The sequence below is a fragment of the Suricata suricatta genome, chromosome 6 (assembly GCF_006229205.1).
Source record: "Suricata suricatta isolate VVHF042 chromosome 6, meerkat_22Aug2017_6uvM2_HiC, whole genome shotgun sequence".
Taxonomy (NCBI): Eukaryota; Metazoa; Chordata; class Mammalia; order Carnivora; family Herpestidae; genus Suricata; species Suricata suricatta.
The window spans coordinates 113,500,461-113,520,709 of record NC_043705.1 but is presented as its reverse complement, the minus strand read 5'-3'; the positions used below and the strand labels follow the sequence as shown (position 1 = coordinate 113,520,709).

Here is a 20,249-nt window from a genome sequence, read left to right as displayed (position 1 = left end):
TCCATCCATTAGGATTCTTATAAAAAGGAGAAATTTGGACACAGATATAACACAGAGGTGTGTGTGTTTTTCTATGATGCCATGGGAAAATGAAGGCAGAGATTGGAGTGATGTCTCTACAAGCCAAAGAACACTAAAGATTGCCAGCGGAACACTAGGAGATAGGGGACAGGCAAGGAATGGCTTTCCTCACAGCACTCAGATGGAACCAGCCCTGATGACACCTTGACCTTAGACTTCTAACTTTCAGAACTGTGGCATAACAAATTTCTGTTGTTCAAACCACCTGGTTTAAAGCACTCTGTTATGGCAGCCCTCACAAACCCACACACTGGTTTTCTGACGTCCATGCTGCCATTAGATTACAGTCAGGAATTAGAACTATGGCAAGCCTTTCCTTGCCCAAAGATGCTGTTCCTTCTTAACTTGTCAGAGTTTGTCCTTCCTGAAATCCATTTTTTCTTTATCTGGCACACTACACTTATCTTTAAAATGCCAGTGTAGGGGTGCCTGGGTGGCTTAGTTGGTTGAGCATTGGACTTTGGCTCAAGTCATGATATCATGGTTTGTGGGTTCAAGACCCCATAAGGGTCTGTGCTGACAGCTTGGAACCTGGAGCCTGCTTCGAATTCTGTGTCTCCTTCTGTCTCTTTACCCCTTCCCCACTTGTGTTCTCTCTGTCTCTCCCTTAAAAATAAACAAAATTTAAAAATATATTTAAAAATACTTTAAAATGCTAGTTTAAATAATATTTTTAACTCTTTTCAAGTCTCTACCCACTCCCCTTATGACAGAGGTTTTCTTAAGTTTGGGGTGTGTCACAGGTAAGATCTAGACCAAAATAAATTACTGGACATTTGGTAAAACCCTAGGCAATTACCATTTTCACTGATCAGATTCAGGTTCATATCAGCAATCTTATATGGTTCAGTATATACTTTAACCAAGAATATTTGGCACAGGTAAATCTTTAATTGTGATGAAAAAGCTGAAAAATGAAAGAGATAATGGCAAGGCAACTCAGATATTAGCAACATTCCGGAAGTGCTGATGGCCTTGGGGCTAGAGGGTCAAACGGGGAAGCCTGGGAGCTGGTCTGCCTGGTGAAAGTTGGAGCCACTGCACATCTGTAAGGCAGGAGCTGCAGCCACACAGGAGGCTTGGGAACTTCCAAAGAATGCTTCCAAAAGACATAGGGAGAGAAAGCGTCCACTTTACCCCTTTTTCATGTCCTCAGTCTTTTGCCAGTGCCTCCATTGGCCAAACTTAGCTAAGGACTAGAGGACAATGAAGCCTGGTAAGTATATTTTATGATACAGACTGAAGTAGATAAACGTGGGGAGTAGATGTGAGAGGAAATAGATGAATAAAAGACAGACTATCAATGGTTCTCTAATGTTTGACTTTGTCAGCCACCTGCCTGGGCTGAGGCCCAATGCTATCAAAGATGTGTTGCTTCACAAAGCCGAGTCCTACATTGTCTGTGCTTTTTGTACATCCTGAACTTAATGCATACAGATAAGTATGACAATGGAACTTGCCAGAGTTCTCACATACAGTTTCTGGATGCATTAACATCAAAAGACAAAGTAAATGCCCCTTATAATGAGGTCATGCTGAGCTACCAGTCTACTGGCCTTAAAGTTACGCTCAGCAGAGTTCTGCTTCCCAGGGGGAGAGATCAGAGGCAGGGGCCTACGATCGCACAGCTCTCTGTGGGTATCTGAGCAGATGTGAGTCAGACGTGCAGAATCGGGGCTTCGGGAAATCATGACATAGCAGGCAGCACAGACTGGAGGTGAGTTGCCAAGAGCATACCTGCAGTGACTCAGGGGTGGGGGACAAAGGGGGCAATGCCAGCTTACCAGATTTTATACAGTACAGAACATTTCAGTTACTTGAGCTCTGTAAGCTGGATGACTAGATTTTAATGTTTAGAGATGAATGCTGCTACAGAATTGAGGTGGGACTTAGATTTTTGCCTTTGGGGATCCCCGTAAACCCAGAAATGGTTCTTTTAACTAAGGACTTTAGATCTAGACACCCAATGGCAGAGAATAATGCTTACTCATGCTATGGCATAAACAATGCAAAGATTATGAAACAGTTAACCAGGATGGAACATTCCTATATGTAATCTGAAAAAAAATGGGCCATCTTGCTCTTGCTTCGAGTCTCCCCTTAGTATTCTGTCATACTAAAATGAAAGACCAAACCTTAAATAGAAATGAAGATCTTCCATGAAGGTCTGTTTCAGATACTGAGGGTAAAGTTTATGAAAGGGTTTACAGAAGCACTTTAAGATTCCTAAGATATTCTGGGTATTTCTCTACCTCATAAAGTTCCACTTGCCTTTACTGCTTCCAGAGGTAGTTACTATCTTTTTCATTTCCTCCTTTCTTCACTCTCTTTCTCCTGCAGATCTAACTGCTTTAGTCATTTGCAATCCCATCTATCACTGTTTCAAAAAGCACAAAGCAGAGTCCTTCAGGACCTGTCCTCTATGAAAGCTGAGAAGGAGGGAATTCTAAATGCACTCTTTATTCATATGTTCCTGTTACACATAAAAGGGACTGTACACAATGCACAGAATAAGCTGGTATTAACTTTCGAGTTCTCCTCATTAAAGGAAAATAAATCCAGTGACTATGAGAAGTGAAAGAAAATATCTCTGCAAATTTCTGCTCTGAATCTTTTTCTTGACTTGGCATTGTAGACTTTTACTTAGTCTTAGCAAGCTGGCCAAGGAATATAAGAAAATACAGCTATTCATAGGTCTTGTGGGACCTCCCTTGAAAGTCCAAATGGAACCTCTAGATCTAAGAATGGTCCACTAGAAGATAAAGAGCAAGCAATTTACCAGATGGCTCTTTCTGGTCTCCTAACTCTCATTGGTCAAAGTTCATTCCATGGGGTGTCAACTCTCCTACAGTCTCTGGTTGTATTACCTGGCATTACCAGGCAGCCAATGGAGAAACAGAACCTTTGTAGATCAGGTCGGTTTGGATTTGGAGGACAACATTTCTGTGATCTCCAGTGGCAGCAACAAGGGCCATTTTAAAGCCTCACCCTCATTCCTTGGAGGCTGAGACAGTCAGGAGCATCAAGAGATAAGGGGAGAGAAGAGAATGGATGTGGCTGAGCAGGAATGGTGCGCTCCATCAAAAACCACCAAAAGGACAAGAAAGACAAGCAGATGGGAGTGGTGGGCAAATGGGCCAAGCTTTTCTAAAAGTCCATAATTTGTTTTATTTTAATAAATTATATAGTCATCCCTAATTCTATTTCCTCTCTCTCTTTCTATATATATGGGATGAGCTATATAGAGATATATTAGAATAATTATTTTTATCATTTAAATTAAAAATGCAAGATGCAAAGGGATGCAAATTTTACCTATTACCTTTTGATCAGTGTCAAGCTAATGGCACCTGTTGCCTGTCACCTGGAGTAGACTGCTGGGTGAACATTGGTATTGGAGACTCCAAGGAAGACAAGACAGTTGAACATTTGAATGAAGCAGTGCTCTTCTCACATAGAGAAGAAACAAAGGAAGGTCAGCTTGAGTTGTGGGTGTCAGATCCCATGATCAGCTGGTTCTTCCTGGCAACAGACATCAGGCAAGTGCCTGTACACATCCCTCCTGTGCTGCATTGGAAGGTCCTCAACACCTGTCCACAGGGTACAGATATGGCAGTGAGGTTGACCAGGTGCTGTAGGAGCACACGGTTAGTCAGTACAAAGGGGCACACACTGAGTCTGACACAGGGAAAGGTATGCCTATGGGAGGTGCTAATTCCAACACAGGCTGTGAGGGCCCTTTGTCTCATAGTAAGGAGGTGTCCAGGTCAAAGGCCCATCTTTATGTGGCTGAGGCGAAATTAAAATATCACAAGTATAAGACTGCCCTTTCCCAATAGGCAGCATGAGCAAAAGTATACTCAGCTTGAATTACCTAGATAATTAACTCATACCGCTTTGCATATGAGTGTTTGACATAATAAAATTAAAAAGAATGAAATCTACCTTCTGTCAAACAATCCCTATCCCCATGTTGCATACGCTTGGTAAGTATTGATTAAAAATAGCATCAATCTTTGAAAGAGTATGTTTAGTTTGTCAAATGAGAATGTCTAGAGACCACAGAGGAGAGTGTTTTGCTGACAGTGATTTTGTCCTAACTGAATGTCACTTCTTGGGTAGAAGGTACAGTCTAATATATAGAGGACATCAGTGATGCTAATGTAAACAACTCCCACTAATAACTGTAGATTGGTCTCCTTAAAACCAAGAATAGGCTCCCTGAAGGCCACTGTTAGGAAGACAAGCTGTTCGAATAGGATGAAGCACAGTAAAAAGGGAAGATGTTCTGCAATGATATGAAGAGTAGAGGGAAATGAGATTCTTTTTTTTAAAGTATTGAGGTCACAAGGTTACCTATCACGTTGAGTGTAGGCTAAATAAAAGACTAGAATTAAATAAAGTACTGGGAGGAGGAGTAGCAATGATAACTGCATGTATGACAAATAATGAGCCACTTTTATAAGTCAGGGTTAAAGTACAAAAAGTAGAAGATTCCTATCTCTATCTATTTGGGCCTTTTTCAAAATACCTAAGAAATATGTACTGTCTTCCTACAAATAAAATGTTACAGATATGTACACACATGTGTAAGTCTATATGTATATTCATATATCCATATATGTATGCATATATACACAGAAATATGTATGTATATATGCATATATAAAATGAGTGAGTGTATAGCATACATTGAAGAGGAAAATGTACTATTAAATTCAAATCTAGGTTCCTCCATTTACTAGTCCGTGATCCTTTGGTTCTGGGGAAGGACTTCCTCTCATATGTATTAGGTTGAATGGTTTGATATTTCCATTTCTATAGGGACAAAATGGTTGAATAATAGCAATCTCTTGTTGTACAGCATAATCAAATGGGGGAGATATAATATTAAGCTTCATCGTGTTGCACCAGTTAAACAAAACACATAGCTCCTGACATAGACCAGGTGTTCATGTTTATTATAAAATTTGCATTTTCCACTTTCGCCACAGTGTTGAACTCAACAACGGCAAGTGAATTCTTCATGCTGTTTTACAAATTTTAGTTCAGATCTATGAAAATCCATGACTGGGAGATATTGATAGCCAAATACTTAGATAAACATGAAAATGAAGACAACTGAGTAAAATGCCCTCCCAAACCTGATCATTTCCTGCCTGTGATTTATTATTTCCACAGAACAAAAGGCCTGATACCTGGATGTGCACCTATTTCGGTGACCTGAATGATATTTTATTACTTTAGTAACTAAACACAGGGCTTTACCCTCTTCTCCCTATATGGTAACGAGAGAAAATTAATCATGAGCACTTTACTGAGGAAGAGAAACAGAAGAGGGAATGAAATCAATCAGTGGCCTTGCATCCCCACTCTGCTTCCTCCATAGTCAGTCCCTCCTCATCACAGAGTAGAGACAGGAATGTTCTGTGGGTACGTCCCCAATTGTTTCCAGGAACTCAGTGGCTTCGCACAAGGACACTCACTTCTTTGAACCTGAGGATATGCTCACCTGGCAGCTCACACCCTGGGCTGCGTCTCTGAAAAGCAGGTGTGATAATGTCAAGGCTTCCCTGAAAGACACGCCTTTACTTCCTGGGAAAGTGTCAGTGGTGAAGATAATATTTCTCTGTGGCAATCTTCTCAGGAACTGATGACAGAGTTCATACAACTACTGCATGCCTTGAAAAACTTTCTGGAGAGGTTTATCCTCCAAGAGGCACCAGGAATGCACAAGTCAGATGGGACAGGACTGCTATGTGATAGAATATGTCATTGTTACCTAAACCCCACATAGACAAGGATCCCTGGAACAGTTGATGTGCATTTTATGTAAGATCATAGGTTCTGCCTATCTTCATTTTGAAGAACAGTCTTCAACAAATACTAAGAAAGTGTTATAATTCCACTAAAAATCATAGGTTCTGCCTATCTTCATTTTGAAGAACAGTCTTCAACAAATACTAAGAAAGTGTTTTAATTCCACTAAAAATGGTGTTCAGAAAACTGCTCAAGATTCAGTAAGTCTTGAAGTCAATTCTCTTTACCTGGAAAAGCTGAGTTATAACCCGAATTAAAGTTCTGCATTTCAAAGTACATCATGGAGCAGAACCCGGCAGGGAGGTAATTGAGTTCCCATTGAAACTGCTGGAATAAAGCAGTGATTCATGTCAGTTAGCATTAAAGCACATACTTTATTTGGGAGGTCAGTTCTATCAAAAGGGTACAGTCAAAAGAAGAAGGAGGGTAGGGGAAGAGGAGTAGAAACGTTACTTAATACAGACCATAAAGGTAATAAACTGTTAAAAGTTCTACCAGGAAAATCTGAGGTCTCCCTACCCATCCCTGGCCCTGATTTGCCAAGTTGACTCCCAGCCACCTGCTCCTTGCCTAAGAACTATAGGGAAAACTCTGCTTTGTCAAGAGAAAATTTTTATTTTGGTCTGACTCATTTGACTCTCCAGAGAACTACATTTAATTAGCCATTCTTTATTCCATATGCCTCTTGACCCTTCTGTGGTGCTTGAGAGAATACATCACTCATGAGAACCTCTCCCCTTTAACATCTACAACCCAGCTCTTTCCAGTTTTCTCTTCATTTCCCGTCTCCGGCAGCCTTCCATGATAGTTCTCTAATGCCGATTTTCCCCAAGGTTCACATTGCTACTCCCTTCACTCATTTCTCTCCATATTTTACCTGTGATTATTGCATTTACCATGTTCTCCCCCCCAATTTGCAAGTTCCAGTGCAAAAGTACAAATGGAGGCAACATATCACATAATTATATAGTTTATAATTATAACTCAAGTGATAACTCGGGTGGGGCCTGCCCCAGATTTCCACTTCCCAGGCATCACCCATATGACCTCAAGGATAAGGTCCGTGGCTTTCTCTGGGTAGCCCTAACTTGAACAGTTAGAAATACTGGCTGGGACACAGCATGGTAAAAGCTAGGGCAGGCCCAGGATTCCAGTGTAGTGACTGGATACCCCTGAGCCCAGTGTAAGGGCTGGTCTCGTCATGCTCCCCAGAGATGGGCAAGCTTGTCTTCTAGACACCTTACTCCTTCCAACTTAGGGAGTCTTGGCTTTTCTTAATACCTCCCTAAAAGGTACCAGCCAAGAAGTATGCAGAGTGACGGCGGTTATCTGGGGACCCAGGGCTCCCTAGTTATTCCATCTGGGTGACTTGGGGTTGTCAACTTTTTTTAAGCATCAGCCTCTCTTCCTCTGGATTCTCAGGGGAGAGGCCACACTTTTCTCCTCGCTTCCACATGCACACATGTGCAGGCTCTCACCTGGCACCCTCTCGCCTATGGCCTCAGTTTAGCTCATAAGCTCTTCTCCCATAATTTCCCCCTTAATAACCAGTTAGTGAATTTCTAAAAAATATTATAATGACCATGAAAAAGTTTTGCAATACATGGGGGAATCCCAAAACTTGGCACCGAGGAAAAGGACCCCTGTTGGCCAGATCGGTGCACTGTGTTCTCTTCTTTTCAACTCTCAGCCCCATTGGCTGATGTGTCCTAAATTCATGTATCCACAGAGATTCATGCATATTAGACAATAACAATAACTGAACATGAGCTAGAATACTTTTCTCAGCTTCCCTTGTGGTCATGTGATTTAATTTCTGCCGATAGAATGTGAGTAGAAGTCGTGTGCAACTACTGAGCTGTCTCCAGGAGGAAGCCATAATAACCTCACAAGCTGATCTTTCCTTGTTTTCCCTTGATGCAGGGATGATGCAGGTGAACTCAGTGACTTTGGCAACACTGGGTTAAAATAATGTGGCATAAGCCTGATTATATCCATTAGTACTTGCAGGAGAGCTGCAACATTGGTCAGAAATGCCTAATCTGAAATTCACATCAGGAAGAAGAAAACTGTTATATTACACCACGGAAATTATCAACTGCCTCTTGGCTATCTTCTACTGGAATTTTCATGAACACATTTAAGCCAAGGTATCTAAAATAGAATTAATCCATCATGGTCCTCCTCCAATCTCCTTTTCCTCCCACTGGGTTTGCAGTTTCAGTAATGGCATCATTTTCTGTCTAATCACCCAAGCTATAAACTTTGGTGTCCTATTAAATCTACCCCTGCCCTCAAGTAACAAGTTAGAAACCAAGCCTCTTAGTTTTAACTACAAAATGTCAAAGTAATTCTTTCCTTTTCACAATGCTGGGATCTCCTAAATTTACAGTGTGTCTCCAACCTGCAATGTTTCCTCCACCTCTCACCTAGCCTCCTGTGCCCTGCGTCTAGACTAATCTATACCTGAAGCTGCCATTGGAGTAATATTGCTAACACACAAATCTAATCACCCCTATGAGTAAAAATTAATAATCCTTTATGACTACCAGACAAAAGTCTAAATTGTTTCAGTCCTGCATGCAGAGTCACTTATGTTCTGGATGCAACAAATTTTATCACCACTTGCCACTATTCTCAAACAACATTGACTCACACTCAAGGTCTTCTGAGGCTCTCTGCCTTTTCATGTGCTGTTACCTCATCCTGTAATTCCCTTCCTCCTGAGCCTGTGGAGTGCAAACATCCTGGGAGTGTGGAATGCAGACTCAAACTGAGCATGTTCAAGTTAAGACCTGGGCTCTTTCCAGCTGAATGCTTTAGGGAAAAAAAATCCTGATCTCTCTGACCCTTAGGAAATATGAATTCCTATTTTTTTGATCTTCTCACTTTGCTGTAACACAACGCATTTGATATCATGGCTTCTGATGCCATCTCTGAACTTCATATTCTAAACTTCCCCAGTGCTAGGTGAAGCTAGAGATCATTATAAAAGTGAAACTATTTATATAGAAAAAAATAGTAAGAAATAAGAGAATAGTAAGCAAAAAAGTTCCTTTCAGTCATTGAAATACCCTTTTCTACCCCAAACACACTCACACACACACACACACACACATGGTAGCTTGCCTGTTTTTCCTCACCCAGCAGGATGATAAAAAAAAGTTTACCCCTTAATCTTGCTTTTTAATTTGCTTATATTCACAGCAAGCAGTTAGATGTCTTCTTAACATATCTCAGTTAAGTTCTTAACATATATCATATGCCTTCAGTTCAGAAATGCTTTCCCCATAATTTAACAAAGATACTTGGTCTTATGAGGTTGAGTGTGGCAGTTCCACCATCAGCCAGGCTGGCAGCTAATACCTGGACATGCCAGCAGATGGTGGACTGTGAGAGCACCTCATAGTTCCAGATCTCAACTTAAGAGTCCAGGGAATGTCCTCGGTAATGTAATACCCTAGATGCCAGGCCTGTAGTTCAGGACCATAGTGTTTGTGGGACATAGTATATTTCATCTCCATAACTCATCATTTCATGGGATGTACATTCTTATACTAGATCTTTTTTCTATTTAGCATCTATTTTTACTTTATTAAATTTTTTATTTTAATTCTAGTATAGTTAACATAGAGTGTTATATTTCAGGAGGAGAATACAATGATTCAACAATTCTGTACATTACTCAGTGCTCATTATAAGCATACTTTTATGAGTTTAGTGTTTAGTTTTAAGCTATTGATGCCATTTTTTATACTTGCCCTTGAAGTTTTGTTTTAAATGGAGAAATTTAATGAAATCCTACTTATTCCTCAAGATGCAAGCCAGGTGTTTCCTCTTTCTTGAAGGCTTTCCCATTTTATCTGTCACCAAAACTAACAATCCTGCCCACAGTTACTGTCTTTGAATGTAGCCTATAGTCTTACCATAAACTCATCTCTTTTCTTTTTATCACATAGTATATTTGTAGTTTATGATACTATATCCCTTTTAAACTCATGTAATCTTAAGAGAAACCATGCTCATCTTTATATTCTTCTAGCATTAGTTAATAAAGAAACCCACATATACACATGCCTTTATACTTTACCTGTAGAGAAAGTCAACACAAGGGGTTTAAAAGAATATAGTCTCCCTTAAGTGGAACTGTCTTCCCAAGTGTTAAGTTTATTTCACTGCACAACTTGATGCTGATGCATTTGTAATTTTCAGAGTGAGAAGTGGTTACATGCTGGGCAGAGTTAGGAAGATCATGCTTCCAACAAATCCAATACAATTATTACCCCTTAGAACTCCTGGCAAGTTGTGCTTCAATTAAATACAACAGCTGTGTTCTTCAACTTTTTTCTTTCTTTTTTTTTTTGTCAGCAAAATATTGTCTATGGTATACTATGGAGGCAGACATAATCCAGTTCAACAAGTATAATTATAGCTTACTACTTGCCCTTTAAAAACATAAGAGTGTTAAAAGATTTTCCTAAGATGTCACAAAGATGGCCCTAAATAGAAATCTTTCTCTAATTTAGTTTCATTTTGGAACTTTTCAAACACCAGTGGCTATAGGTCATTCACAATATTGGGAGAAAGAAGTATAGTGAAAGAGCAAACCAAGTGTCACAACTTGTTAGTCTTTCTTCTTAATCGATGTTCCAAAGGATCATTATAATAGCTATTTTGGCTCACCCTTAAATCTATCAGTGAAAGAAACAACCTGAATTTCCAAATATTTCTTCCTGTCTGAGACTGAAAAAGAAATCAGAAATGTTTATGGAATATATCTTGCTCAATACCTTGGTATAATTTAATCCATTGACTGTTATAATGTATGGATTAGATTATCTTCACTATGTTAATATCACTTATGTAGATCTCTGAAAAGGTGAGCCTTAATCCCCTTGGTAACCTGGAAAATAGGCAGTGTATATTGGACATTTTGGGAGCCTTATACACTTTAAGAGTCTAAGAAATGTTTTAGGTTCTCTCCTTAGAAAACAATATAAACAAATGTACTTAAATTTTTGTAAAATTCTCATGGATCTCTGCCCAGAAGGACAGTTGACCCCAAGTTAAAAAACACAATTTTAGAAGAATTAGAATCCTTAATTGCTAGTTATTCTTCACTTCAAACTTCACTGGAAGGAAGAATCTAAATCTTTAGCAAAAAGACTACCTCATGATAATATATTTTCCATTTAGCACATGAAAGCAATAATTAGTATGAAGTTGGTGACAATAAAATAAGAAGAAAATAGCAAAAATGGAAAATATATAATTACATAGGTTTTGTGGACCCTTGCCTAAGTATGAAATACTTACATCTGGGCATGATGCATGACCATTTCATTCTAGGACACCTGACCAACAAAGTAAAAATGGTATCTTTCCAAGTACTTATGTAGTATAAATAACTAGTGAACCTATATGATTATAGAATTATTCTTATATTCTGATGAAAATGGCTATAGTAATATTTTCTTTTATTTCTTCATTCATTCATTCAAAAATAACTTATTCATCTATTTGCACTTAATACTGTAGGAAGAAGACAATAAATAAAATTAACACATGCTTATTATACTCACTGATTTTTAACCTATTTGAAGTCCTTTCAACTTCCTCTTGGCAATTGAATACAGAAAAGTTATCAAATTTACCTTCTCCTCTCTTGCCCATCAAGGTTATTTTTTAATAGACCCATCATAAATATCACAGTAAAACTTTTTACTTATTTAATAAATCTACAAATCATGCCATAGCCTATAATTTGGAAATGCTTATTAAGCATGTGTTGGAGCACCTGGCTGGCTCAGTCTGTTGTCTAACTTCAGCTTAGGTCTTGACCTTGTAGTTTGTGAGTTTGAGTCCCATGTTGGTTTCTGTGCTGACAACTCAGAGCCTGGAGCCTGTCTTGGATTCTGTGTCTCCCTCTCTCTCTTCCACTCTCCCACTCTTGCTTTGTCTCTCAAAAATAAATAAACATTAAAAATCTTCTAAAAAGAATGTGCAATCTATATTTTAACCCATATTATGGTGGCAAAGGGATTGAGATTGAGAATGTCTTCTGTGAGTCCTACAATGAATAAAATCCACTTTTATCTAATATGAAGTTGTTAATGCCATTATTTGAAGAGGATAAAGTAACATTTGAAACATCATATCTAAGGACTTGAATTTGTGTAACATATTTGATTTTCACAAAGATCATTTCCTCCTGAAAAAGAACAAAGCTATTAAATGAGGTTAATATTAATGTGTAGAGTTGTTGGGCAAACCCCTTCACTGTGAAGGGGTATCTGATGACCTCAAAACTGAAGAAGGTTGAAGAGGGAAAGACTGTATGGGTGTTGAGAATGATTGCTTCAGAAGAGCACCAAAGGGCACAAGTATGCTTCTTTCATTTCCATGCTTTAACTCTACTCTACATCAAAAATAATGAAAAGTAGAACAGCAGATCTGTTTACATGACTGTGACGGAGCATAGGGCCAGATGCTCCAAAATATGCCAAAGTGGCATATTGATTATTTTAAATTAACGTTAATTTAGAAAACAGTGCAAGCATTTTTGGACACTGTGACCCTCTTCTCCGTGCCCCTTAAAGCAGGTAATAAATCTCCCTTGTGAAGTGTGTCCTCCCTACACCAGGAGGTAGAGAGATATCCTTATCACTAGGGATAACCCAGGCTCAAATCTCTGTAACCAAATTCCTCTTAGTTTCTTCACTAATTAGCTCCCAACTTTAAGTCTCTCTTTCCTGTTAGTTCTCCACAAATGTATTACTTCTTTATCAAAAAGGTAGATAAACAGCCTGCTTTGGTCACTTCTTGGGTTCTATATCTAAGAGATTTCAGTGCATACAAAATTGATTTTTTCCTGTTAATCTGTTTTATGTCACTTTAATTATTAGACCACCCACAAGAATCAAGAGGAGTAGGGGAAGAATTTTTGCCTCCTTGACAATGTCAGTGGCTGAACTACAGATGTGTTTTCTTTATTTGACCAGTCCCCATTATGACTCAAGATAACATTACTAGGGAAGTTTTTTTTATCCCATTCTATTTTTACCCAAATTTTTGATAGCTTAATATATATTTTAAATAGGTAAATTTATAGAAGAGACTACAATCAATATAGATCATTCCCATATCAACACCTTGAAAACTATTTTGAGTGCATGTAGATCTGTGGTAAAGTCATATATACCTTCTAAATGGTCGATCTGGTTTATGGCTTAAAGCAGAGAAAAATCGCTAAAACAATACTGCAACCAGACAGCATCATTCCTTCCAAAACGGATAATATATTTGTATAATCCATTGAAACAGGCCAGCTATATAATGGCTACAGAAATTGGAAGCTTATGTAATTCACTTTTGATTTTATGAACATGAATGTAAGTAGTCTTTCAGTTTAGTCAAATGCTAGTGTTTACCTACTATGTTTACTATAATGTTGTCCAGTAGGATTCCCTACTTTAGGAGCCCCTTTCAAAGGCTGCAAGGGCTACAACTTCATTGTAATGGTAAAAAATTTATTTGCAATGTTAAACTTTTACTTGGGAAAAATTTTGGAAACTCTTTATACAGATGAAGTACTTCTAGTGCTTGGCAACACATCTAGTTTTACTGTGTTCTATATTGCCATGCATTAGCATTAAAAGCACAGCCAAAAATATCTGAAAGAAATGTTGTCAACTGTCATGAAACTTTTCAAATTCGTCAGCACAAGGGGCTTTTATCACTGCCTTTTTAAATGGTATTGCCAAAAATCGATGTAGCTTATGAAGCTCTTACTATCAGTAAGTTCACTCTCATTCTCAAGGGCAAATCTTAAGGAAGATTTGAGCTTAGAAAAGAATTTTACATTTTGTGAAGATCTCTATTAGAGCAATTTCAAATAGAGAGTTTTGCTGATATTTTCATCTATTTGAATAGGGTGAATCTTTTGATCAACACTTGTCAACCACCATAATGAATAATGCTGAAAACTAGAAGCTCTTTGACCATGCTGTTGGAATGAAAGAAGATTGTAAGTAAGCCTTTGCAATACATCCTTGAGGGGTTCTAATGCTGATGCAGGATCTGCTTGGGTGAGAAGCCACAATTATTAAAGTCTTTCGATTTCCCAGTAGATAAGAATCCTTAGACACCAAGGAAAGGCAAATGTCCTTAATCTTCTTTCATTGAGAAATTAACATAAAAATATGGTTTCTTAATTCAAATGTATATTAGTCTACTCATGCTGCTATAACAGGACACCAGACAGACTGGTGGTTTATACAACAGAAATTTATTTTCTCCACAATTCTTTATGCTGGAAGTCAAAGACCAAGGTGCCATCAGGGTTAGTTTCTGGTGAGATCTCTCTTCTTGGTTTGTAGCTGACTCCCTGCTCACTCTGTCCTCAAATGGTCTTTCTGTGCATGCACATTCCTGGTGTCTTTTTCTCTTCATACAAGTACATCACTCCTATTGAATGAAGATCCCACTCTTATGGACTGATTTAACCTTAATTAGTTCCTTGAAGCTGCAGTTGACCCTTGAAAAACTCGGGTATTAGAAGCACTGATTTCTGCACAGTCAAAAAACCATGTATAACTTTCTTTTTAATGTTTATTTATATATTGAGAGAAAGAGAGAGAAAGCAAGGGAGAGGAAGAGAGAGAGAGAGAGATAGAATCCCAAGCAGACTCTGCACAGTCAGCACAAAGCTGAACATGGGGCTTGATCCTATAACTGTGAGATCATGAGCCGAGCCAAAATCAAGAGTCAGATGCTTAACCGACTGAGCCACCCACATGCCTCCCCCTCCATTTATAAGTCTTGACTCTCTAAAAACTTAGCTACTAATAACATACTATGGACTGGAAACCTTACTGATAACATAAACATTCACTTAACACATATTTTGTATGTTATATGTAATATATACTGTATTCTTACAATAGAGTAAGCTAGAGACATGAAAATGTTATGAAAATCATAAGAGAAAATACATTTATAGTACTGTACTTTATTTACTGAAAAAAATCCATGTGTAAGTGGCTCCATGCCTGTGTTGTTCAAGGGTCAACATGGGGCTAAGCTTCTACCTGTGAATTTGGGGAGCACAATTTAGTCCATACATTATCCTACTTATAAACTTGCTTAGTGATAGACACACTTCCAAGGATGATTGCATTGTTGTAACAAAGTAAATGATACAATTTGAATTAATTTTGAAGAATTATATAATTTAATAATTATAATTATAATTTAAGAATTATAATTCTTTAAAAATTTTTTAATGTTTCTTTATTTTTGAGAGAGAGGTTAGAGTGTGAGTGGGGGAGAGGCAGACAGAGAGGGAGACATAGGATTTGAAGCAGACTCCAGACTCTGAGCTGTCAGTACAGAGCCTGATGTGGGGCTCGAACCCAGGAACCATGAGATTATGACGTGAGCTGAAGTCAGATGCTTAACTAACTGAGCCAGCCAGGTGCCCCCTTTAAAAAAATTTTTTTAACAAGAATTATAATTCTTGACACAAGCCTATTCTTATGTGTCAAGGGGAATTCTGGTCCTTTTGTGACTATATATGTGTGTGTTTCAAGGTTTGCTGAATATGCTACAATAAAAAAAAGGTAAAAAATTAGTAGATATTAAAAGACATGGATGTTGCCAAAACAAAGACCATGCTGCAATTAGAATTTTACTTTATACAATAGGTAAATAAGAGCATGTTTTCCTATAGGATTTACTTAACAACAAAATTAACTATATATTTTGTAAGTGGTCATTAAATTTGCATGAAAGGAAAAAAGTGGAACTCACAGAAACAGAGTAGAATGGTAGTTTCCAGGGGTTGGCGGTGGGGGAAATACAGAGATGTTGGTCAAAGGGTACAAACATCCAATTACAAGATGAATACTTTCTGGGAATCTAATGTACAGCATGGTTACTACAATTAAAAATGCTATATTGTGTACTTGAAATTTACTTAGAGAGTATATCTTTAATGTTCTCACCACACACACACACACACACACACACACACACACACACACTCATGGTAACTTTATGAGACAAAGTTTGCATTAACTAATTTTGTGATAATGATTTTACAATATAGATGTATATCTAATCATCATCTCATACACCTTAAATATATACAATTTTGTCAGTAGTACCTCAGTAAAACTGGACAAAGATATATTACTTTGGAAGGATTATTTTTACCTTGAATCTATTAAAGGGCTATACTTCCATTACAATAACATCAACTGTGTACAAAATTTATGTATCTACAGTCATCACCTAATAAAAACTCCTCAGTGGCTCCTCTAATTGATATTCTTCCATGCATACTAATGTAACACCAGTTCACTTAGTTTCTGAACCACATAGACATAATTCTACTTGGTTCTAATTAACAAATAACCTTTTGGCAAAATCACTCAGAAGTCTTCTCATTAGTAATCAGAGAAAAATCTTCAATTTTATTCAGAGCTGTATTTGTGATTCTAAAAGTTTAATTGGATTCCTCAGGTTCATCTTGTTAGACTTATGCTTTTCTCTAGCAGAAAAAGAGACTCATATATCTCTAACATGCTTATAATTTCTTCTTATTCTCCTTAATTATTTAGCTTCAGAGGGTCTAGATCCACAGTAATTAAAGCACATCACAAATACAGGCTTGAGCATTATTTGCATGATTTAACAGTCTTTGAGCTGTCTATTCTTTGTGCCTCTACCATTTGCAGAGTGAAAAAGGCATTTTGTTGGGTAACACACATACTTGTTCGTACTTATGAAATAGTTCAGACGTACAAAAAAGCATAGAAAACAGAAATGTAACAAAATCCATGAAACTATCACCTAGTTGAAGAGAGAAGAAATTACTAAGTATTTTTTCTTTCTAATTTAGAAAAGGGATAAATGAAGTAATATTGAGTAAAGTTATTTTACTATATTTCAAACCCAAAGGCAAAATCTGAAATTACTCCTTACAAAGCAAATGCTTCCATTAAAGGAATACTTAGCCTTAACCATACATATCAATAGTGGACAAGGGTAATCTTGGTGTTTGCAAAATATCAAGGAGTGATATAGACTAGGGCTTCTATATTTTAAATTGTCATCAAAATATACCTAATCATGGAAGTTATAATATAATATCTTGATTTATTTTTGATAGTCCATCAATTTTTACATCTGGTATATAACACTTGCTTTTCTGAAATTGTATCTTCTTATACTTTCTGTTATTCTTTTAAGTGACAAAGAAGATCTTAGGAAATTCACTGAATTGCATTCATCTAAAGTTCTTAGCAAAAAAACCAGTGGTAAAATGGAAAAAGAGATTGAAAAAATGTTTTCAAGTGAGTAGAATGAGGAAAAAGAAGCTAAGGGAGTAAATAAATACTGCAAATGAAAGAAATCGTAAAAGTAAAAACTGAACAAATGAGACATTGCAGAAAAGTATTAAGTGATTATTAAGGAAGAATATAATCATGACCCTCTAAAAGAATTCAACTCCAAAAGTGAAAAGATTTCCTTGAAAAATTAATTTCACAACTATTTAATCCAATCTCTAGCTAAATTATATGATCAATAAAAATGGACATATTAAATTTGATGATATGTGTATTCATGTTAAATAAAGATTATTGGGGATACTAATCAGCAGAGTTTATGACAATATACTGCTTATTTAATTTATTTTACTTTTTTTGTAAGGGTTAGAATGGTGAACTAAATGATGATAGAGATCACTACCTCTGTGTATTATAGGTCTTTAAAATCAACATGAGATTTATGAGATGCTCCTTCTGGGATAGATAATTTTTTACTTTAATTTTTCTTGGCTGAGTGTTGTAGGCATGGGCGCCAATTTCAGAGACTTCCACTTGGCCTTCATCATTATTATATGGTTCCTACCCTAAAGGCCAATGAAGTAATGCAGGGTTTTGCCAACCTGCATATGTCCATTTCAATGAGGTATTCAGGGGCTTAAAAAAAAAACAAAAAAAAACAAAAAAAAAAACACAATGACAAGTGGAAAAGTCTACAGACCTGGACCTGATACAGGATTCTATTTACTACCTGGCCCATACTCTATAGGGATTCATGATAATGCTTCAGGTTCCTAGGTATCAATGTCCTCAAGAATTCTGTGCACACTGGTACCAGAGAATGACTAAGGGTATTTTTTGGAGGTCTAAGAGAATCATTATCATATATATTTGCCATGATTTCTACTTGACATGGAACCCCTCCCCCCCATTAGGACCCTGACTCTCCTTCAGCTGAGTTTCAGATCTAAGAACTGCCTTAAGTAGAAAAACAGGTTTTTTTTTAAATTTAAAAAACAGATTCAATTTCTGATATTGAAATAATGTACCTGAGCCGCCCACCCACCTATCTTTGATTTTCTTTTATTGTATAAATTAAGCTATACCCTGATTGGCTGCCCATCTGTCATGAACACTTATTCATTATCCTTCTCCACAGTCCTCTGTTTTCTTTGCCACTTATTATAATGGTTACACCCTAATGGTTTCTGATCATTAACTGTTGCAACTGACCTCTATTAATTGAGGAAACTATTATTCTTATTTCTATTAAGTCTACCAATTCTATCAAAGCATCTTCTGCTCTTAGCCGTGGCCTATAGAGGACCTTCACCACTGAACATACCAACAGTGCTGGCACTCCTCTCATCAGCACATAACGTACAGCTTTGGTAAACGGACAATCCTCGGGGCCTCCTTGAGGAACATAGTCAACTGGTAAGTTTTTTCAGCCTTACATATTGTATAACTTCTAGCAACTCCACTGTGATCATTTGATACTTACCTCCACTGTCTTCATTGGCAATTCTGACATTTCTTCATCACTCATTGTGGGCTGCCACTTTCTCTAAGCTTCCAAGAACCATTCTAACATACGTTAGCAATATCTTCCAAGGTCTTTCCCTGGGTATTAAACCTTGAATCATAAGAGAGTAATCTCTTTTCAATAAATTCTTCTTCATCCTATTTTATATGCCATCCTCTTGATCTAGCACTCATGCATATTCTCTGGACCTAAGAGTATATATTGGCTATCTCCTGCAGATCCATGGTGTATAGTGTCTTTTCCTTTCTTATCCAACCCAGCAATTTTCTATTCAGGTTATATTGTGACTTATTCCCAGTTATTAGCATGCTAGACTGGAGGGTGGGGACAAGGGTACTTATGTGGGTTGGATCATGTTTTCTTGCAACACAGAGCTCTCCGGTCATCTTCAGGCAATGGGGAGTGGAAAACTTCAGCTGGCTTAGACTTTTGGAGAATCTAGAGATTCAAAATTTCTGAGCACAATAACCTATATATTTCCATTCCAAGTCTCAGGGTTCTACTGATTTCCAATCAGTGTCATGACCTTGACATAGCAGGATTGAAAGGTTCTCCAGTAACCTTAAAACTTTTTATAATTAACTTTTGAGCCTGATCATCAGGGTGGTTTTTAGTTGTTGTTGTTGTTGTTGTTGTTGTTTGTTTGTTTAGTTGGTTGGTTTTTTCTGTCTTCAGTTTTGTGTTTTTTTAATATGTTTCCAGTGATGTACCCTGGCTTTTATTTTTCGTCTTAAATTGATCACCTTAAGCCTTAGTTTGTCTTCCTCCTATGACTTAACTATTCTCATAAATAACTATCTAACTACACAGTCTTTTAAAGTGACTACTTTCACCAATCATCTCAATCATCTGGTATCTACAAAAAGCCTTCAACTGCATCTCATTTCAACACCAATAAAAGTTTTAATAACTGCACTAATATCAGTACTCCAAATACAGTGCTCATTAGTAACTGGCCAGAGGGTGAAGCAGTTTCCAAATCTGATTTTGGAGTCTGCCTCTGAGGAACACTTCCACTGCCAACTCTTTCAGTTTTGGGTTTTTTAAAAAGTGTTTCTGTTTTGTTTTGTTTTGTTTTGTTTGTCCTCCAGCATGGAGATTTATACACAGGAAGGTTTTATTTATTTTTTTTTTAGGCAGGAATTTACTTTATTATTTTTTTTGTGGTAACTTTATTTTTTATTTTTTTTAGAATATAACACTATTTTTTAACATATGCAATTATTTTCCATCATTTACACTACAGTAGTTACAATGACATTCCTAATGGATAAGCAAAGTAAAAAATCAGAACCCCAACTTCTATTTCATGTAATTAGACTTATACAGAAAGTAGAAGGTTATGTAACAACTAGTTAATCACCTAATTTTACAATTATCTGAAATGGCGATCGTTATATAGCAGCTTATCTATGATACATTCAAGATACATGATACAATGTATTACTTGCCCATAAGCTAAAACACAGCCT

General features: G+C 37.2%; 1 long non-coding RNA gene across 1 annotated transcript in view; it reads left to right on the top strand.

Annotated features, from left to right (window-relative positions):
• LOC115294107 overlaps nucleotides 1-20,249 on the top strand; it is a 145,771-nt gene that overhangs the window by 43,993 nt on the left and 81,529 nt on the right. Inside the window, exon 4 of the long non-coding RNA XR_003909724.1 lies at nucleotides 13,834-13,927. This is a non-coding gene — a long non-coding RNA (uncharacterized LOC115294107). The remainder of the gene's footprint in view (nucleotides 1-13,833; nucleotides 13,928-20,249) is intronic.